The sequence below is a fragment of the Columba livia genome, chromosome 18 (assembly GCF_036013475.1).
Source record: "Columba livia isolate bColLiv1 breed racing homer chromosome 18, bColLiv1.pat.W.v2, whole genome shotgun sequence".
Lineage (NCBI taxonomy): Eukaryota > Metazoa > Chordata > Aves > Columbiformes > Columbidae > Columba > Columba livia.
Window position 1 is genome coordinate 906,712 of NC_088619.1, and position 15,593 is coordinate 922,304.

The following is a 15,593-nucleotide window of genomic DNA, read 5'->3' on the forward strand; positions in this document are numbered from 1 at the left end:
TTCCCCTGGCGCAACTTGAGGCCGTTTCCTCTCATCCTGTCACTTGCTGCTCTGGAGAAGAGACCAACACCCTCCACCCTCCTTTCAGGCACCTGTACAGCTGCAAAGGGACTCGCAGGCTCTGCCACCACATCACAGACATGCACAGCCTGCGCGGTACAGCCCCGGCCTCTGGTATTTTAACATGTTAGGCTGGGCCAGCTTGGCATTTCCAAGGAAATCCTCTGCAGGCTGCTGAGAGGAGGTCAGGCTGGGTTGCTAACGAAGGGCTTTGTGTTTCCAGGCATCTGGTGCATCCTGCACATCTCGGGGTGCTGAGAAACAGCCTCTTGGGAAGGGAGAGGGACCCCTGCGGGAAACCTGCAGCTGGACTGAAAGTCCAGGACATGAACACGGGCCCAGAGAGGTGGAAGATGGAGACATCCCAGGCCAGGCTGGACGGGGCTCTGAGCAGTCGCCCCGTGTGGCGTTCAGACGGATGGATTTTCTTAGTTCTTGTGTTCAGTTCCCACACTCGAATGGTGAAACTATAAGAATGAATATAGTGGGATCAAATCCATTTATGCAGAAACCTCCATGAGGGGCTCTGAGCAATGTGAGCTGGGTGAAGATGTCCCTGCTCATGGCAGGGGCTGGACTGGATGAGCTGGGAAGGTCCCTTCAAGCCAAACCCTTCTGTGATTCTGTGATCACGGAAAGAAAGAAATACAGCGGACACCCTAGCAGAGCTTTTCCGTTGAAGGGAAAGAGTAATTGGATGGTGTTCTTTCATTTGAGCTCTGTGGGTGAAGGCCGGGCATGGGGGGACAGAGGGCTGTGCCTCACCTCCTTGTCGTACCTGGCTAACCTTTGCAGGTCTTCCTGCCATCGCCTGCTCCTGCCCTCATCCCGCAGTCGCTGGCAGCTGGCACTGAGGCAGCGACAGCTCCTGCTCGGAATAGCTCGAGCAGCGGAAAATATGAAAGAGAAAACCACAAGTGGACAGTCTATTTGGACATGGGAGACATTTTCCTCCCGCAGCCAGAATGATGTCTGTACATCAGTGACCGTCCTGCGAGGGTTGCCTTGGCTGGCCGAGCTGCACCTGCACCTTCCTATTTGGGTTTTCAACCGGCACGTCTCCCGTTGGGCTGGCCCAGGCACTCGGGGCGTTGGTCAAAGCTCGTGTGTATTCACTGCTCACAGTCTCACATCAGCCCTTTGTGGCAAATTGTCGAGGGTTAAGATTGCGGGGTGACAATAAAACCCTGGCAGATGTATTGTTAACCCCCTCTTCCCCCCGACTTCCTTTGAAAAGTTCATTAAGTTCATTTTGTCATGACAGTCTCCCAGGGCAGGAAAAATGGTACAAGTGCATCTCATGACCACTGTTTGTGGCTTAAAGACATCAACTTCGAAGAAGTTGTCAGGCGCCACTCGAAGAAGCTAGCTCTGATTTCATCATCACTGTCTTGATCTGGAAGACACTTATTAAATACTGTTAGTATGGCAATTCACATCCTGCAGTTCAGTATTGAATATTTTCACCTAAACTCAAATCCCCTTGGGGTACACACCGAACTTCTCCATCCTTAAGCATCACCCACCAGGTGCTGCCAGGTCCCTGGGCAAAAACAATCCTGCAAATGGGCTTGCATTTGCCTGAGCCAGGATTAACCCAGACTGCCTCTCCTAACATGTTTTTCATGTGTACTACAGGGACTTTATCTCCTTCTACAGTCCGTAGAATTTCTGATTGGGCAGGCCCGGCTCGATTGGTTGATCCCCTGGTGTTGACCAACCAAGTGGCTTTTGCTAAATGTGAATCCCAGTTTTTAAAGGTTCCACCACCAAGTGCCTTTAGTGTAGTTTTTAGCAAACCATTGTACCTTTCCATTTTCCCAGAGGCTGGTGCATGATATGGAATATGATATACCCACTCAATACCATGTTCTTTGGCCAAATTGTCTATAAGACTGTTTTTGAAATGAGTACCATTGTCTGATTCAATTCTTTCTGGCGTACCATGTCGCCAAAGGACTTGCTTTTCAAGGCCCAAGATAGTATCTCGGGCTGTAGCATGAGGTACGGCATATGTTTCCAACCATCCAGTGGTTGCTTCCACCATTGTAAGTACATAACGCTTACCTTGATGTGTTTGTGGAAGTGTAATATAATCAATCTGCCAAGCTTCTCCATACTTATACTTTAACATCGCCCCCCATGCCATACAGGCTTTAACCGTTTCGCTTGTTTGATTTCGGCGCAAGTCTCACATTCATGAATAACCTGTGAAATAGTGTCCATAGTTAAATCCACCCCTCGATCGCGAGCCCATTTATATGTTGCATCTCTACCTTGATGCCCTGAAGCGTCATGGGCCCACCGGGCTAGGAAAAGGTCACCTTTATGTTGCCAGTCCAAGTCCACCTCAGCTACTTTAATCTTAGCAGCTTGATCCGCTTGTTGGTGGTTTAGATGTTCCTCGGTGGCTCGACTTTTAGGCACATGAGCATCTACATGCCGAACTTTCACAGGCAGGCTCTCTAGCCGAGCAGCAATGTCTTGCCACAGTGTGGCAGCCCAAATGGGTTTACCTCTGCGCTGCCAGTTGCTTTTCTTCCATTGCTGTAGCCACCCCCACAAGGCATTTGCCACCATCCATGAGTCAGTATAGAGATAAAGTATTGGCCACTTCTCTCGTTCAGCAATGCCCAAAGCCAGCTGGATGGCTTTCACTTCTGCAAATTGACTAGATTCACCTTGTCCTTCAGTGGCTTCTGTAACTTGTCGTGTGGGACTCCACACAGCAGCTTTCCACCTTCGATGTTTTCCTACAAGACGACAGGATCCATCTGTGAACAGTGCATACTGCTTATCAGTCTCTGAAAGAGTATTATACGGTGGTGCTTCTTCAGCACATTTTACTTCCTCCTCATCTGGAGACATCCCAAAGTCTTTGCTTTCTGGCCAGTCTGTAATCACTTCTAAAATCCCTGGGTGACTGGGATTTCCAATTCGAGCTCGTTGCGTGATCAATGCAATCCATTTACTCCACGTAACTTCGGTTGCATGATGTGGAGAGGGAACCGTCCCTTTGAACATGCAGCTCAGCACCGGCAGTCGAGGTGCCAGGAGGAGCTGTGCTTCAGTACCGATCACTTCTGAAGCAGCTCGAACTCCTTCATATGCTGCTAGTATCTCTTTTTCAGTTGGAGTATAGTTGGCCTCAGATCCTTTGTATCCTCGACTCCAAAAACCTAAGGGTCGACCTCGGGTTTCTCCTGGTGCTTTCTGCCAGAGGCTCCAGGTAAGTCCATTATCTCCGGCTGCGGTGTAGAGCACATTTTTAACATCTAGTCCAGTCCGAACTGGTCCAAGGGCCACCACATGAGTTATCTCACGCTTAATTTGTTCAAAGGCTTGTCGCTGTTCATGGCCCCACTCAAACTGGTTCTTTTTACGAGTCACTCAAAAGAGAGGGCTCACAATCTGGCTGTAGTCAGGAATATGCGTTCTCCAAAAACCTACAAGGCCCAAGAAAGTCTGTGTTTCCTTTTTATTAGTAGGTGGAGACATTGCTGCAATTTTGTTGATCACATCCATTGGGATCTGACGACGGCCATCTTGCCATTTTATTCCTAAAAACTGGATCTCTCATGCAGGTCCCTTGACCTTGCTTCTTTTTATGGCAAAACCAGCATCCAAAAGAATCTGAATTATTCTCTCACCTTTCTCGAAGACTTCTTTCGCCGTGTCACCCCATACGATGATGTCATCAATATATTGCAAGTGTTCTGGAGCTTTACCTTGCTCCAGCGTGGTCTGGATCAGCCCATGGCAGATGGTAGGGCTGCGTTTCCACCCCTGGGGCAAGCGATTCCACGTGTACTGGATGCCCCCCCAGGTGAAAGCGAACTGCGGCCTGCACTCTGCTGCTACAGGAACAGAGAAAAATGCATTAGCAATGCACTGCGATATGTCCATCCGTGCTTATCAATAAGCATTCCATTGCTAGTTTTACCAAAACATGTGTCTGGTTCTCCAGGAAAATGCAGTTAATATGAAGCTTTAGCTGACAGGCAAAATTCACTGAAAGAGAAACTGGTTTTTAACAAAACCAGGACAGAAGGGCTTCGGCCTTTCATCGCAGGCTTAAGTGCTGCAGCCAAGGCCGCAGCGTGGGCTTGAGCATGTAGTTTTGCCTTTTCTACCTCCTGTTGCGTGATCGGTACCCGTGTGCAAGCTTCCACCATCTCTGCTAGAGAAGCAGTTTTTCCCAAAGCAGCTAATATCTGTTGGCATTGGGTGTTTGCGTTCATCATGGCCAAATCTTTCCCCACAGCAGCTTTTGCCTCTGGAATCAGGTTAGGAGAAGCATCTATAGCTTCTTTTAAACGGTCCACAAACTTCATATATGGTTCCCCAGGATCCTGCTTTATTGTAGAACAGGGTGGCACAGGGTTACCTATATTGGGTAACTCACTGCTGCCAGAGCAAGCCCTTGCGTTTGCTGCAAAACCCTTGGATTATCATTACTATCACTGCTATACAATTCCCTTGTGCTTCCCTGTGGATCAGTAAGTCGACGCATATTTGCAAACCCGTCTAACCCAGTCTCCAGCCCTTTTCCATACCACGATCTCAAATATTCATCTGCTCCTCTTACGGACCACATCCCACCTTCAACACATTGTCTAGGCCATTTTTGTGTTCGCTCCCTTTTAATACGGAGCTCCTCAGGAGTGAGGTCTAATTCCGCCCCCTCCCTTTCCTGTTTTCCCCGTTTTTCACATCCCCTGCCAGTTGCCTCCAGCCCGTCCTTCATCGCATCTGACGCCTTTTGATATGCTCTTAACCACGAAGTTTTACTGTTACCGCCATCTAGTCGCCTCACGGCGTCTAGAACTTCTTGCATCTGGCTCTCCTGCCGTCTCAGTAAGTCCTTCGGCCTCTGCACGTGGCTCTCCTGTCGCGGTTGAGACGGACAAGCGACATGGACCAAGTTCTTTCAAGATGAAAGGAATGGATGCTATTGATTGCTATAAGTGCATTTTTATACAATTCTACCAGTTCATGTGTCTTTTCACTATTGGTTACAAGTTACAGCACTAACATCTCACTGGTTAATTTTGCTATCATCCATGTTATTCTTCTATCCCCTTCTCTCTCACGGGTACATCTCTCCTTTCTCACGGGTACAACTCCATATCTCCGGATACTCCTTTACTCCCATCCTTCTCAAGGGTAAATCTTAATATCTTCAAGGCTGATCTCTGCTCCCATATTTTCTGACAAGGATTCCACAGACCCGCTGTAGTTTCCCACACTCTCCTCCTGGAAGCCAGGGCGATTCTGCGGTGCTGCGTTCTCGTGCTCCACCGGGTCCTCCGGCAACGGCACTTCAGCTGGATTAACCTGTCCGGGCTCGTTGAACCTTGCTGGTTGCTGCCGATGCTCGTCGGAGGCAGGCGATGGCTCAAAGGGCGCAGAGGGTATAATTTGCTCTCCGCCCCAGAAATCCAAATCTGACACGGGACATACCAGCGGTATCGATTCTTCAGAGTCCTTGGAGGGGGGGCAGCTCGCGGCGGGCGGCTCCGGGGGGACGGCACACAGCTCCGGCTCCGCTGAGACCTCCTGCATCAGCCGCCTGACCTCCCGCTACGGCCCGGCGAGGTCGCAAGCCTCGTGGCTGCCCCTTGTGACCGCGTCCCACAGTTCGGTCCCTGTGTCCTCCCGTGTACCGGGAGAAAAAAATCTGTCCGTCGAAGGGGACACACGCCTTCCGCTGCGCGAATCGCAGCAGGCGCTTTAACGCGTCTGTTTCAAAATACCTTCCTGTTCGTGCATTCAGCTGCAGAACACTTTGCATTATGATTTTTTCTTCCGCGGATGCCGTGTTTCCCACGCCACCTGCTTCTCCGCAGGCCTGCTTTCCGTTATTCTTCAAGCGCAGGGCTAACTTCGCCCTCCAGGTGCCTTTCCTGGCGTCTTCACGTCCCAACGATCTTGCTTCAATACGAAGTATCACATCTGGGTCACCAAAATGTTGCTCTTTCCACGCGAGACACGGAACCTGACACAGCAATGTGATGTTCACAGGGTTCGCTTTATTGCCGGAGCGGGTCGGCTTTATAGCAAAGCTGCCCTGTCCGCGCGCCTTACAACAACGCTCCTTTAGTTTCTTCTGTCTCTGGCTTCACCTCTCAGCCAGGCTGGCGACAGCCCCATCCCCCCGGGGCGAGGGGGCTCTGCCACTACAGAAAAGCAAAGATTGGTAAGAAGAAATAAGGCAAAAAGACAAGGGATTACAATTACCCACAGGAGGGAAAAACCTGTTTATAGATCTTACGGAAAATAGCCCAGGAATTAAATGTCACCTCATGCTGGATATGTGGGGGGGTCTCAAATGACTGATACATTGGACGAACCTCTTGTAAGCTAGTGTAGCGGGTAAATTCATCAAATACCTCTATTGCTCCCACTTGGTACCCAGGCCCACCTAATGGATATTGGTCTTGAAATGGTAGCCTGGTGGAAGAAAACAGGGTTCATGATAGCATGTGCATTTCTGGGTTTACTGTTTGTGCCGTGTATGATCCTGTGCTTTATTCGGTTAATACATCCAGTAGTCCAAGGCATGCAAATCTCAGGCATGCCTATAGATCCTAAAAAGGCAACTTAGCAAGATTTGTCAGGAAGCAAAAATTCAATGGGCTCAGGCCTTGCCAATAGTGGTGTTGTGTATTAGAATTAAACCTAGGAGCGGAATGTCAGTAAGTCCATACGAAATTCTGTATGGCAAGCCATATGAAGCACCGGATCCAGATCCAAGTGTACATGTAAAAGGTAATCAGGACTTCTACAATTATGTGTTGCCTCTCGGCAGGACACTGAATCAACTCAGATCCGCACTAGTGTGGAATCGCCCACTAGCACTTGAGAATCCGGTACAGGATACAGAGCATGGAGACACGGTGCATATAAGAACTTGGAATAAAGAAACTTTAAAAGAACGTTGGGACGGACCCTATCAAGTACTCTTAACCACATTAACCGCAATTAAGGTTGCTGGAATAGACTCCTGGATACACTACACCATTCAACACAAGAACCAAGAGGTTTTTGACACCTGCTTTCTTGTCGGTGTCCTACTGAGCACCAGCACAAAGCCAAGAGTGTTGCTCAGCAGCACCAACCACGTCTGCCAGGAATTAGTCTTCAACATGAACCAGGGGCAGCAGAAGGCAATCACCAGCACCACAGACAGCAAAGGAGAAGTCTGCAAGATCCCGTAAGGCTGGAATAGACTGTTGGCATCTGCTCTCCACGGCAAAACCGGAGGAGAGCGTAGAGGGAAAAGACATGAAAGTCATTGACCGTGAAAAATGCGTGGCGAAACACAGGAGGTTCTGACACAAAAAGACCCTCCCGGGAGCAAGCCATGACTTCTGGATCCAGCATCTCTGGCCCGGGATGAAGGCTTGCCCATTGCCGTGCGGCCACTTGGGGTGCAAAACTGGGGTTTGAGGGGGGCTGTTGCCCCCCAGTGTCTTGCTCTGCCTGGAGATGTCTCTGCAGAGGTCCCTGGACAGGACGCCTCTTCCTCAGTCAGCGCTGGCAAAAGCCATCTGGGGACACGCTCCGTCCTCTGGAACTCTTCCTTGTGTGACTCGCAGCTCACGTGTGACAGCGCTGCTCCAAACTTGGCCATCTCCAAGGACCGGCTTTCTTTGGGATGTGGGGTTCACTCTCAGAGGAATCATGGCAGCCCTGCTTTCTGTGTTGGGGTCTCCCTTTCAGCTATGGAGCAGCTTCAGTTCCCAGTGCAAAAGGATCTTGCAATGGCTGTGTAGATAGCAGCACCGTTTCTGAAGCATCAGAGGAGATGTCAGAGCCATCAGGTTGAGGGACGGGAATGCCAGCAAAAGATGGCCCGTGTTTCAAAAGGGAGGCAGCCGTGCCAGCTGGAGAACCTCTCTCACAGCTCCATCCCCAGCAAAGAGCTGTCTCTAGAGCAGTTCGTGCTGCTTACAGGCAAGATCAGCCTTTGCATTTGAACCACCTTCTTGCACAGGTGACAGGAAACATACTCTGGTTTATGTCGTTCTAGCTGCAAAGGCCAGGACAGTGTTCATGAGGGAGCAAGCAATGAGCACATTTCCTGGTCAGCAGCTGCTGGCTCGTGCCAATGGTCAAGAGAGGCAGAAGAAATCCCTTCAGAACAGCTCCCTCTCAAAAGACATCCTTCTGCTTGATGAACCGCAGGGAAAGGCGTCCTAAACCAGGCACTTTGACCTTGTTTTCAGCCCAGGTTCCCAGTGCTGGTGCACTCGTGAGCCAGTCGCTGCACATCTGCCACCAAGGGGAATCGCCTCCGAGGCCAACTGTGCCATGGGGAAAGGAAAGGGTGAAACGTCGGGAGAGTTTGATTTAGAGCACAACACGGATAAAGCCATTCTCTCTGCCATTAAAACTGAGGGTATTTAATTCAGTGAAAGGAGATTTCATTCCCCATGACCTGTGCGATTGTCTTTTGAATCTGGGCACGGGCTGCAGTGACCTGCCACAACATTGGAGGTGTCACCAGCTGCATTGTGGGTGGTAAAGTGGGAAAGGCAGGAGGGAGCCTCAGCATCTCCCATCCCGTGGGTGACTTCATCACAAAGGACCAGGGCGGCGCCCGCTGGCTCCTGGGGCGGCTGTTGCCGGGCAACAGAGACACTATATTGTCCCCTGTCACCTGTGCCCCTCGCCCATTTGGTCACTGGCCGTGGTGGGATCACTTGCCGTGGTGGGATCACTGTGGTGGTGGACTCATTTTGGCAGTTGGATTGCTTTTGGTGGTGGGATCACTACTGGTGGTTGCATCACTTTTGGTGGTTTGATCGCTTTTGGTGGTTGCATCACTTCTGGTGGTGGGATCACTTTTGGTGGTTTGATCACTTTTGGTGGTTGAACCGCTTTTGGTGGTTTGATCACTTTTGGCACTTGGATCGCTTTGGTGACTGGATCGCTTTCATCACTTGGATTGCTTTCGGCACTTGGATCTGTTTTGGTGACTGATCGCTTTCTGTGGCAAGAAGGAGCAGGAGAAAGGCTGCTGGCTGCCCATCCCTCCAAGATCACCTCTGGACAGAAAAGCTCCCGTCTTCCCACATCAGGCTCCGTGTTTTCCGGCAGAGCAGCAGCGATGGCCACACTCGGTCTGCTGGAGATGCTGAAGGCCGCCATCGGGACACCCAATTTGGGGGTTGTTGACTTCGTGGCGCTTCACAAGTTGCTCGAGGCCATCATCGGGCAGCTGGGCCAGCTGCAGCTGTCTGTCCTGGAGCCAGGGCAGAGCCCGGCCCCCGGCCTGGCAAAGGACCAGGACAGCAAGGACCAGCCTGGCCAGGAGAAGGAGGAGGACGGAGCCCTGGGCACAGGGCAGCAGCTCTGGAAACCAGAGGAGCAGCTGGAGGGGACCGGGAGCAACTCCGAGGTCTCCTCCATGGCCAAGGAGCTGATGCCAACAACAACCAAGGAGGAGGAGAGAGCCGTCTCCAAGGTAGATGCTCTTGCTGGTCCCTGGGTGCTCCCCCACGAGACGCCCCCTCCTCTGGGCTCCGCGCTGCCGTCGTGCCGCCCTCAGCCCAAGGGCTGGGTTAAGCCCGAGCTCCCGCAGCAGAGCACAGCGGGGCCCAGGTCCCCAGGGACCCTCCCCTGGGCTCACCCCCCACCCGCTCTCCCAGAAAAGGGCTTCGCTCCAGCACCTGTGGGAGGAGATCAACAAGTTTAAGGAGGCGCAGTGCGGCCTGGCAGAGGACATGCGGGCCATGCAGAAGGCGCACTCTGGCATGGCAGAGGACATGCGCGAGATGAAGGAGGCGATGCAGGAGGCGCATTCTGGAATGGAACAGGACATGCGGGCCATGCAACAAGCGATGCAGGAGGGTCATTCTGTCATGGAAAAGGACATGAGGGAGATGCAGGAGGCCATGCAGAAGGTGCATTCTGCCCTGACAGAGGACATCCAGGAGATGAAGCAGGCACATGTCGGCCTGGCAGAGGACATGCATGCCCTGCAGGAGGCGCATTCTGGCCTGGCAGAAGACATCCAGGAGATTCAGGAGACACTTGGCCTGGTGAGCATCCCCTGATGCCCCGGGAGGGAGCTGGGCCCTCGTCCCTCCCCGCTCCTGCTGCCCTGTCACACTGTGCCCGTGCCCCACGGCCATCGGTGTCACCAGCGTGAAGGGCAGCAGGAGGGAAGAGTGGGAAGGGTGTCCCAGGAGTTGCTAAGGCGCTTTTGAACTAGAGAGCCCTCAAAATAGAACCATGGGAGGGGAAGGTGGGGAGACAAAGCTCTACCCGTGCAATTCAGCCGCGGCCCCCAGGCACAGCCCTGCCCAGCGTCCCTCTGTCTCCTGCCCCAGTTCATTTGGGGATACTCTTTAAATCCCGCTCCCACATCTGAACGGGTGTCCCTCTCCTCACCCAGCTCCAGGGGAAGCCCCAGGACGCTGCCGGGCTGCGCAGGGACAGGAGGCGGCTGCGTCCGCCGCTCCCTCGGGGACACCAGCCCTCCTGCCTCGGGGCACAGCCTGTGGGGTGGGGTGCTGGGCAGTGATGCTGGGGGTCCCATCCCTGGATGTCCCATCCCCCCAGCTCCATGGCCGGGCTGACTCCATGATCCCTTTGCATTTGTGCTCTCATGTTCAACACGAGTTTGGCCCCGCGAGATGGTGGTTTGGGGACAGGGACTGGGGACATGGCGGGGGGTTCTGGGGTCTGTCCTCATGGCTGCCCAGCTGCCAGTAAACCTGCTGCCCTTTGCCTCTTCTTCCCAGGAGGGCGGTGGGGGCCAGTCTGCCCCCTCCGAGCCCACCCAGGTGGCCGTGGACAGCCAGTCCAGGAGGAGCTCAGCACTGGGGCCGAAGGGACGTGGGACACGGCCTGGGATGGAGACCGGCAAGGGGACTGCAGGGTCTGGCTCCCTGGGGATGCAAGCAGGGACACAGGGGGAACCAGCGACCCCTGTGAAGTTGTCAGGCGCTCCCTCTGATCACACGAGGTCTATTGGTGCCGGTGCCACCACCGCGGGGATGCAGGCAGGATCACGGGGTACCCAGGCCAGCACCTCAGGGATGCAGCCAGGATCCCCTGGGACCCACACCACCACCCCTGGGGTGCAGCCTGGGTCCTCCAGCTCCCAAGCCACCATTCCAGGGGATGCCCAAGAGCCGGCCAAGCCCTGGGGCTCCACCAGCACCTCCAGCTATGAGTCGGAGATGCGGGAGGTTCTCTCCCAGGTTGGGCAGCTCGGCCACCTCTGCACTGGTCTGAAGGAGCAGGTGGAGCAGCTTAAATCTACCAAAGCAGAACATGCGGATCTTGAGAACTTGCGCCGGCTCTTCCCGAAGGGAGGTGAGAGCACGGGAGGACTGGCGGGGGTTTTTTGGCGTGGGGTCACCCTGGGTCAGGGGCTCGTCATGCTCAGAGACCCCCTCACCAACAGCACATCCCCTTGCACCATGTCCCTCTAGGCCGGGAGAGCATCACCAGCATCCTGGCCGACCTCAGGTGCCAGGTGTCCTTCCTACAAGACATGGCCAGGGCCCTCCGCGGGGAGGAGGAGAAGGTGAGCCGGCAGCAGTCCCCGAGGGGCTGCGGGGATGCCAGTTTGGGCAGGGAGGGGGCAGCCGAAGGGTCCCCGTGCCGGAATGACACAGGGGGCTGTGCCCTCACCGCCCCCACTGCCGTTCCCAGATCAGCAAGGTGGAGGATGCTCCCAGAAAGACGAGGGGGTCTGGAGCCGGCAGAAAAGCAGACGGCAGCGGCCAGATGACCCGACAGCCACGGTAAAAGGATGGGAGAGGGTTTCCTACCCCGCAGGGCTGCGAGGGAGCCTGGGGTCTGGGAGCATCCCAGTTTGGGGGCCGAGGGACACCCCCACGAAGGCTAAGCCTGCCCCTGCCCCCGTCTCGCTGGCCAGGCCCAAGGGACAGAAGGTCAAGGCAGAGCGCAAGGAGCTGGGGAAGCAGCAGGAGCCGACCCAGGCCGAGCTGGAGCAGTTTGCGGCCAAGTACGTGAATAACTTGGTGATGGAGGCAGCGCAGCAGCTGCAGGCAGAGGTGAGGCCCGGGGGCAGTGCTCCCAGCCCCCGCTGGCTCGGGGGGAGTCCTGGCGGGGTCCCGGCCACTTCCCCTGGCTGGATGGGGCCATGGAGCCTCCACGGCACCTGGGCTTGTGGGCGGCATCCAGCCCGGCTCAGAGCTGATTCCTCCTCCCCTGCCAGCAGCAGGACGAGCCGAGGGCGACGGTGCAGAGCGGGGGACACGAGCACGCAGGGTGCCACTTCTGCAGCCCGGACACCAGGGTGCTGCTGGGGAAGCTCCTCCAGCGCTGCGAGAAGCTCGAGGAGCAGGTGGAGTCCCTGGCCCAGAAGGCGGGCGGCAAGGTGGACAATTATCCGAAGTGGAGGAGACAGGTAAGGAGATGCGGTGTAGGGGGCTTGAGCTGCCAGGACCCCCCAGGCATTTCTGCTTTGCTCTAACGTGGGGGAGCCCCTCGCTGCCCCCCTAATTGGCTTGTCGGAGTCAGCAGCACGGAAGGGAATTAAAGCCTTGGAGCAAATGTCCTGCTTGCACTGAGGGCCCGTGGCCATCAGCCAAAATACCCTGGGTCTGCCCCCGTGGGGCAGCCACCCCCTTGCTCAGCACCGCCTTGTCCTCTTAGTCCCTGCAGCAGGACGAGCAGCTCAAGTGCCTCCAGACCAGCATCGTGCAGCTCCAAAAAGGCTATGAGAAGTTCAGCTCGGACCTTGCAAACCTCCAGCAGGATCGCCAGCAGGAGCAGAATGACGTCAAGGTGGGTGGCTGTGACCCGCGTGCAGAGCCCAGGCTGGGACCCCAAGGGGTCTGTCCCCCTGCCACCCTGCTCGCAGCCCTGCACAGCTTCCCCATGCCTTTCCTGGAGGTTTCTGATGGGGTGGGGAGGCAGGGGGTGCTCGGCTGGCCGGGGGCAGCTCCGACCCTGCCGTGGCATCACGGGCTGCTGTCTGCCTTGGAAGGCTCTGTCCCAGGCCCTGGGGAGGCTGGAGAAGAAGCAAGCAGACAAGGAGGAGCTGCTGGTTTTGGGAATCGATGAGGTACGGGCTCAAGGGGCCCCGGTGCCAGTCAAGGGTGTCCCTGGCAGGGTGACAAACACCCCTTGTCCCTTGGGTGCCGGCTGGCAGAACCAGCCAGGGGGAGGGAGGATTTCCAGCCCGGCTGCAGGTCCCTTGCCAGGTCCCTCTGTGACCCCGAGTCCCTTCGGCTGGTGGGACCAACGCCACGGGGGTGATAGGGTGAACAGGACCACGTAGCCACTTCCCCTCTCCTGTTGTCTCTGCATCCTGTCCCCACCGCTCTCCTGCCTTTCCCCGTTGCTAGAAAGCAGACAAAGGCGCCCTGGCTGACAAAGTCAGTCGCAGCCAGCTTGAGGCGTGCGAGGACCGGCTGACCAAGATGATGGAGGAGGTGACGAGCCGGGTGACGGGCCAGGAGAACGGCTGGCTCCAGTTCCAGAAAGAGCTGCAGAGGCAGATGGACTGCAAGGTGAGGGCTCGTCCTCTCCACGCAGAACTGGCACCTTGGGGCCTGGCAGCCTAAGGCAGCATCCTTGCGAGGCTCCCCCCTCCCGGCTGTGCCCCCAGGGACCGCCATGTCCCATCCTGGGGTAGCTGGCTGAGGGTGTCACCCGTCCACAGCTGGACCGCCGGGAGCTGGGGGCGTTCCGGAAGCAGCAGGAGGAGCGGTGGAAGAGCCTCAGCGGGCAGCTCCAGGAGAAGGCGCTGCAGACAGAGCGTGACAATGCCGCTGGGATTAGGAAGTGAGTGCGATGGGGACAGTGGTGGCTTTGGCAGTGCTGGCCCTGTTCCTGCTGGCTGTCCCGGCTCGTGCCGGTGTGGTACCTGGCGTGGGAGCCATGTGGGCAGCGCCCCTGGGGATGCTGAGCAAGTGGCTGTGCCTTGTGCTCCTGCCAGCTGCAGCTTCGCAGCGATAGAGGCGGCACAATGAGGGGGCACGTGTGGGAGGAGCCCTCCTGAACCAGTCTTGGGGGGTGGGTGCAGAGGCTTTTTGTGGCTGGTGTGCAGGTGGGGCTGTGCCCCCCAGGAGCTCCCCAGCCCTTTTCTCCCCCCTCCAGGCAGCTGCTGCCCGGTTTCCATTGCCTGTCCTGTGACCGGCCCCTCAACATGCTGGCGCCTGGACCGTGAGTAACTGCCCCCCGAACAGGGAGCAGCCCCCGACCCCTCCCTGGCGTCGCGTGACACATGGGGTGCCACCTGCCGGGCACTGAGCACCCCCATGTCCTGTCCCACAGGGAGCGGACGGGCGAGTGCAGATACCCCACTGTTCCGCGGAGCTGTGGGGGCCCACACACCGTCACGCCCCCGCGCTTCCAGCCCCAACCGCCCAGCACCCCACGGCCGTCCCAACCCAGTGCCCGCCGCCCCAACAAGGTAGGGATGACAGAGGTGGGGAGGGGGATGCTGAGCCTGCGGGGGGATCTGTGCCTCAGTTTCCCCGGGGAGAGCTGGCTGGGGGAGGGATGCTGGGGGACGTGGAATGGGGCCCCGTGTTTGGGTCACACGCTGTCGCCTTCCCAGAAGGACGCGATGCAGCTGTCGGGCCAGGATGGCACTGATGGGAAGCGGCAGGACGAGCAGCTCTCCATGATGGGGGGCTCTCAGCTGCCCACAACACCAACGGCCACCCCAGAGACCTCGACCTCGAGGAGCCAGAAAAGTATGGCCCTGTCAGGGCACCGGGGGGCAGAGGACACCCCGCTGTCTGGGGGGACGGGTCTGTGCCCACAGCTGGGCAGGGTTGGACGGGGGTCTGGGGTCTGGGCTGGGCTGTGGGGGCAGCACTGGCTGCTGGGGCAGCCAGTCCCTGTGGTGGAGCTGGAGGGAGCTGGGGCGACATGTGGGGTGGTGCTGGGCAGTGGGGGACAACAGCCTGTGTGCTTCAGGGTGGGGGCAGGACCCTGTTGGTGGGTGTCTGTGGCTGACCCTGCCCCTCGCCCCCAGGCACCGCCTCCCCGCTGCTGTTAGCCGTGCTGAAGCGCCAACCAGCCTCAGCTCCCGGACGCCTCACCCAGGCACCGAAGCTGCTGCCACACCGCATTAAATCAGCGCCCTGACAGCCGGGCAGGACGGGGGTCCCGGCCCCGGTCCCACCGCCCCGGGCGCTGAGCCGGCAGCGGCTGCAATAAATGGCGATGGGCAACCAAGCGCCGGTGTGGTCTGAGTGGGGGTCCCTGGGGCAGGATGGCAGAAAGCCCCCTGTGTTTGCTTTTTCAGGAGAAAAATAAGTGCTAAAAAGGCGCTTTGGGGGTGCCCAGGTGGATCCAGTGGTATCCAGGGTCCCCAGAGGGATCACGGGGAGCAAACCAGTGGGCACCAGGGCAGAGCCAGCAGAGGCCCATCCTGCACCCCGGCTGGGGCTGAGGTGTCCATGGGCTTCAGAAGCACCCCCTGGCACTAACTGGGGGGACGGGGTGAGGGGGGAGCCAGGGGGCTGTGCAAGAAGCCGGGCTGGCTGTCGGCAGCCGGAGGAGGGGAGCGCTTTGCTCTGGGTCGGGGG

At 56.7% G+C, this 15,593-nt stretch overlaps 1 long non-coding RNA gene across 1 annotated transcript; it reads left to right on the plus strand.

Annotated features, from left to right (window-relative positions):
• Nucleotides 1-14,618: 14,618 nt before the first annotated feature.
• LOC135575677 (uncharacterized) lies at nt 14,619-15,240 on the plus strand. The gene is made up of 2 exons (XR_010466906.1): nt 14,619-14,753; nt 15,038-15,240. It is a non-coding gene; the product is annotated as an uncharacterized LOC135575677 (long non-coding RNA).
• Nucleotides 15,241-15,593: the final 353 nt, after the last annotated feature.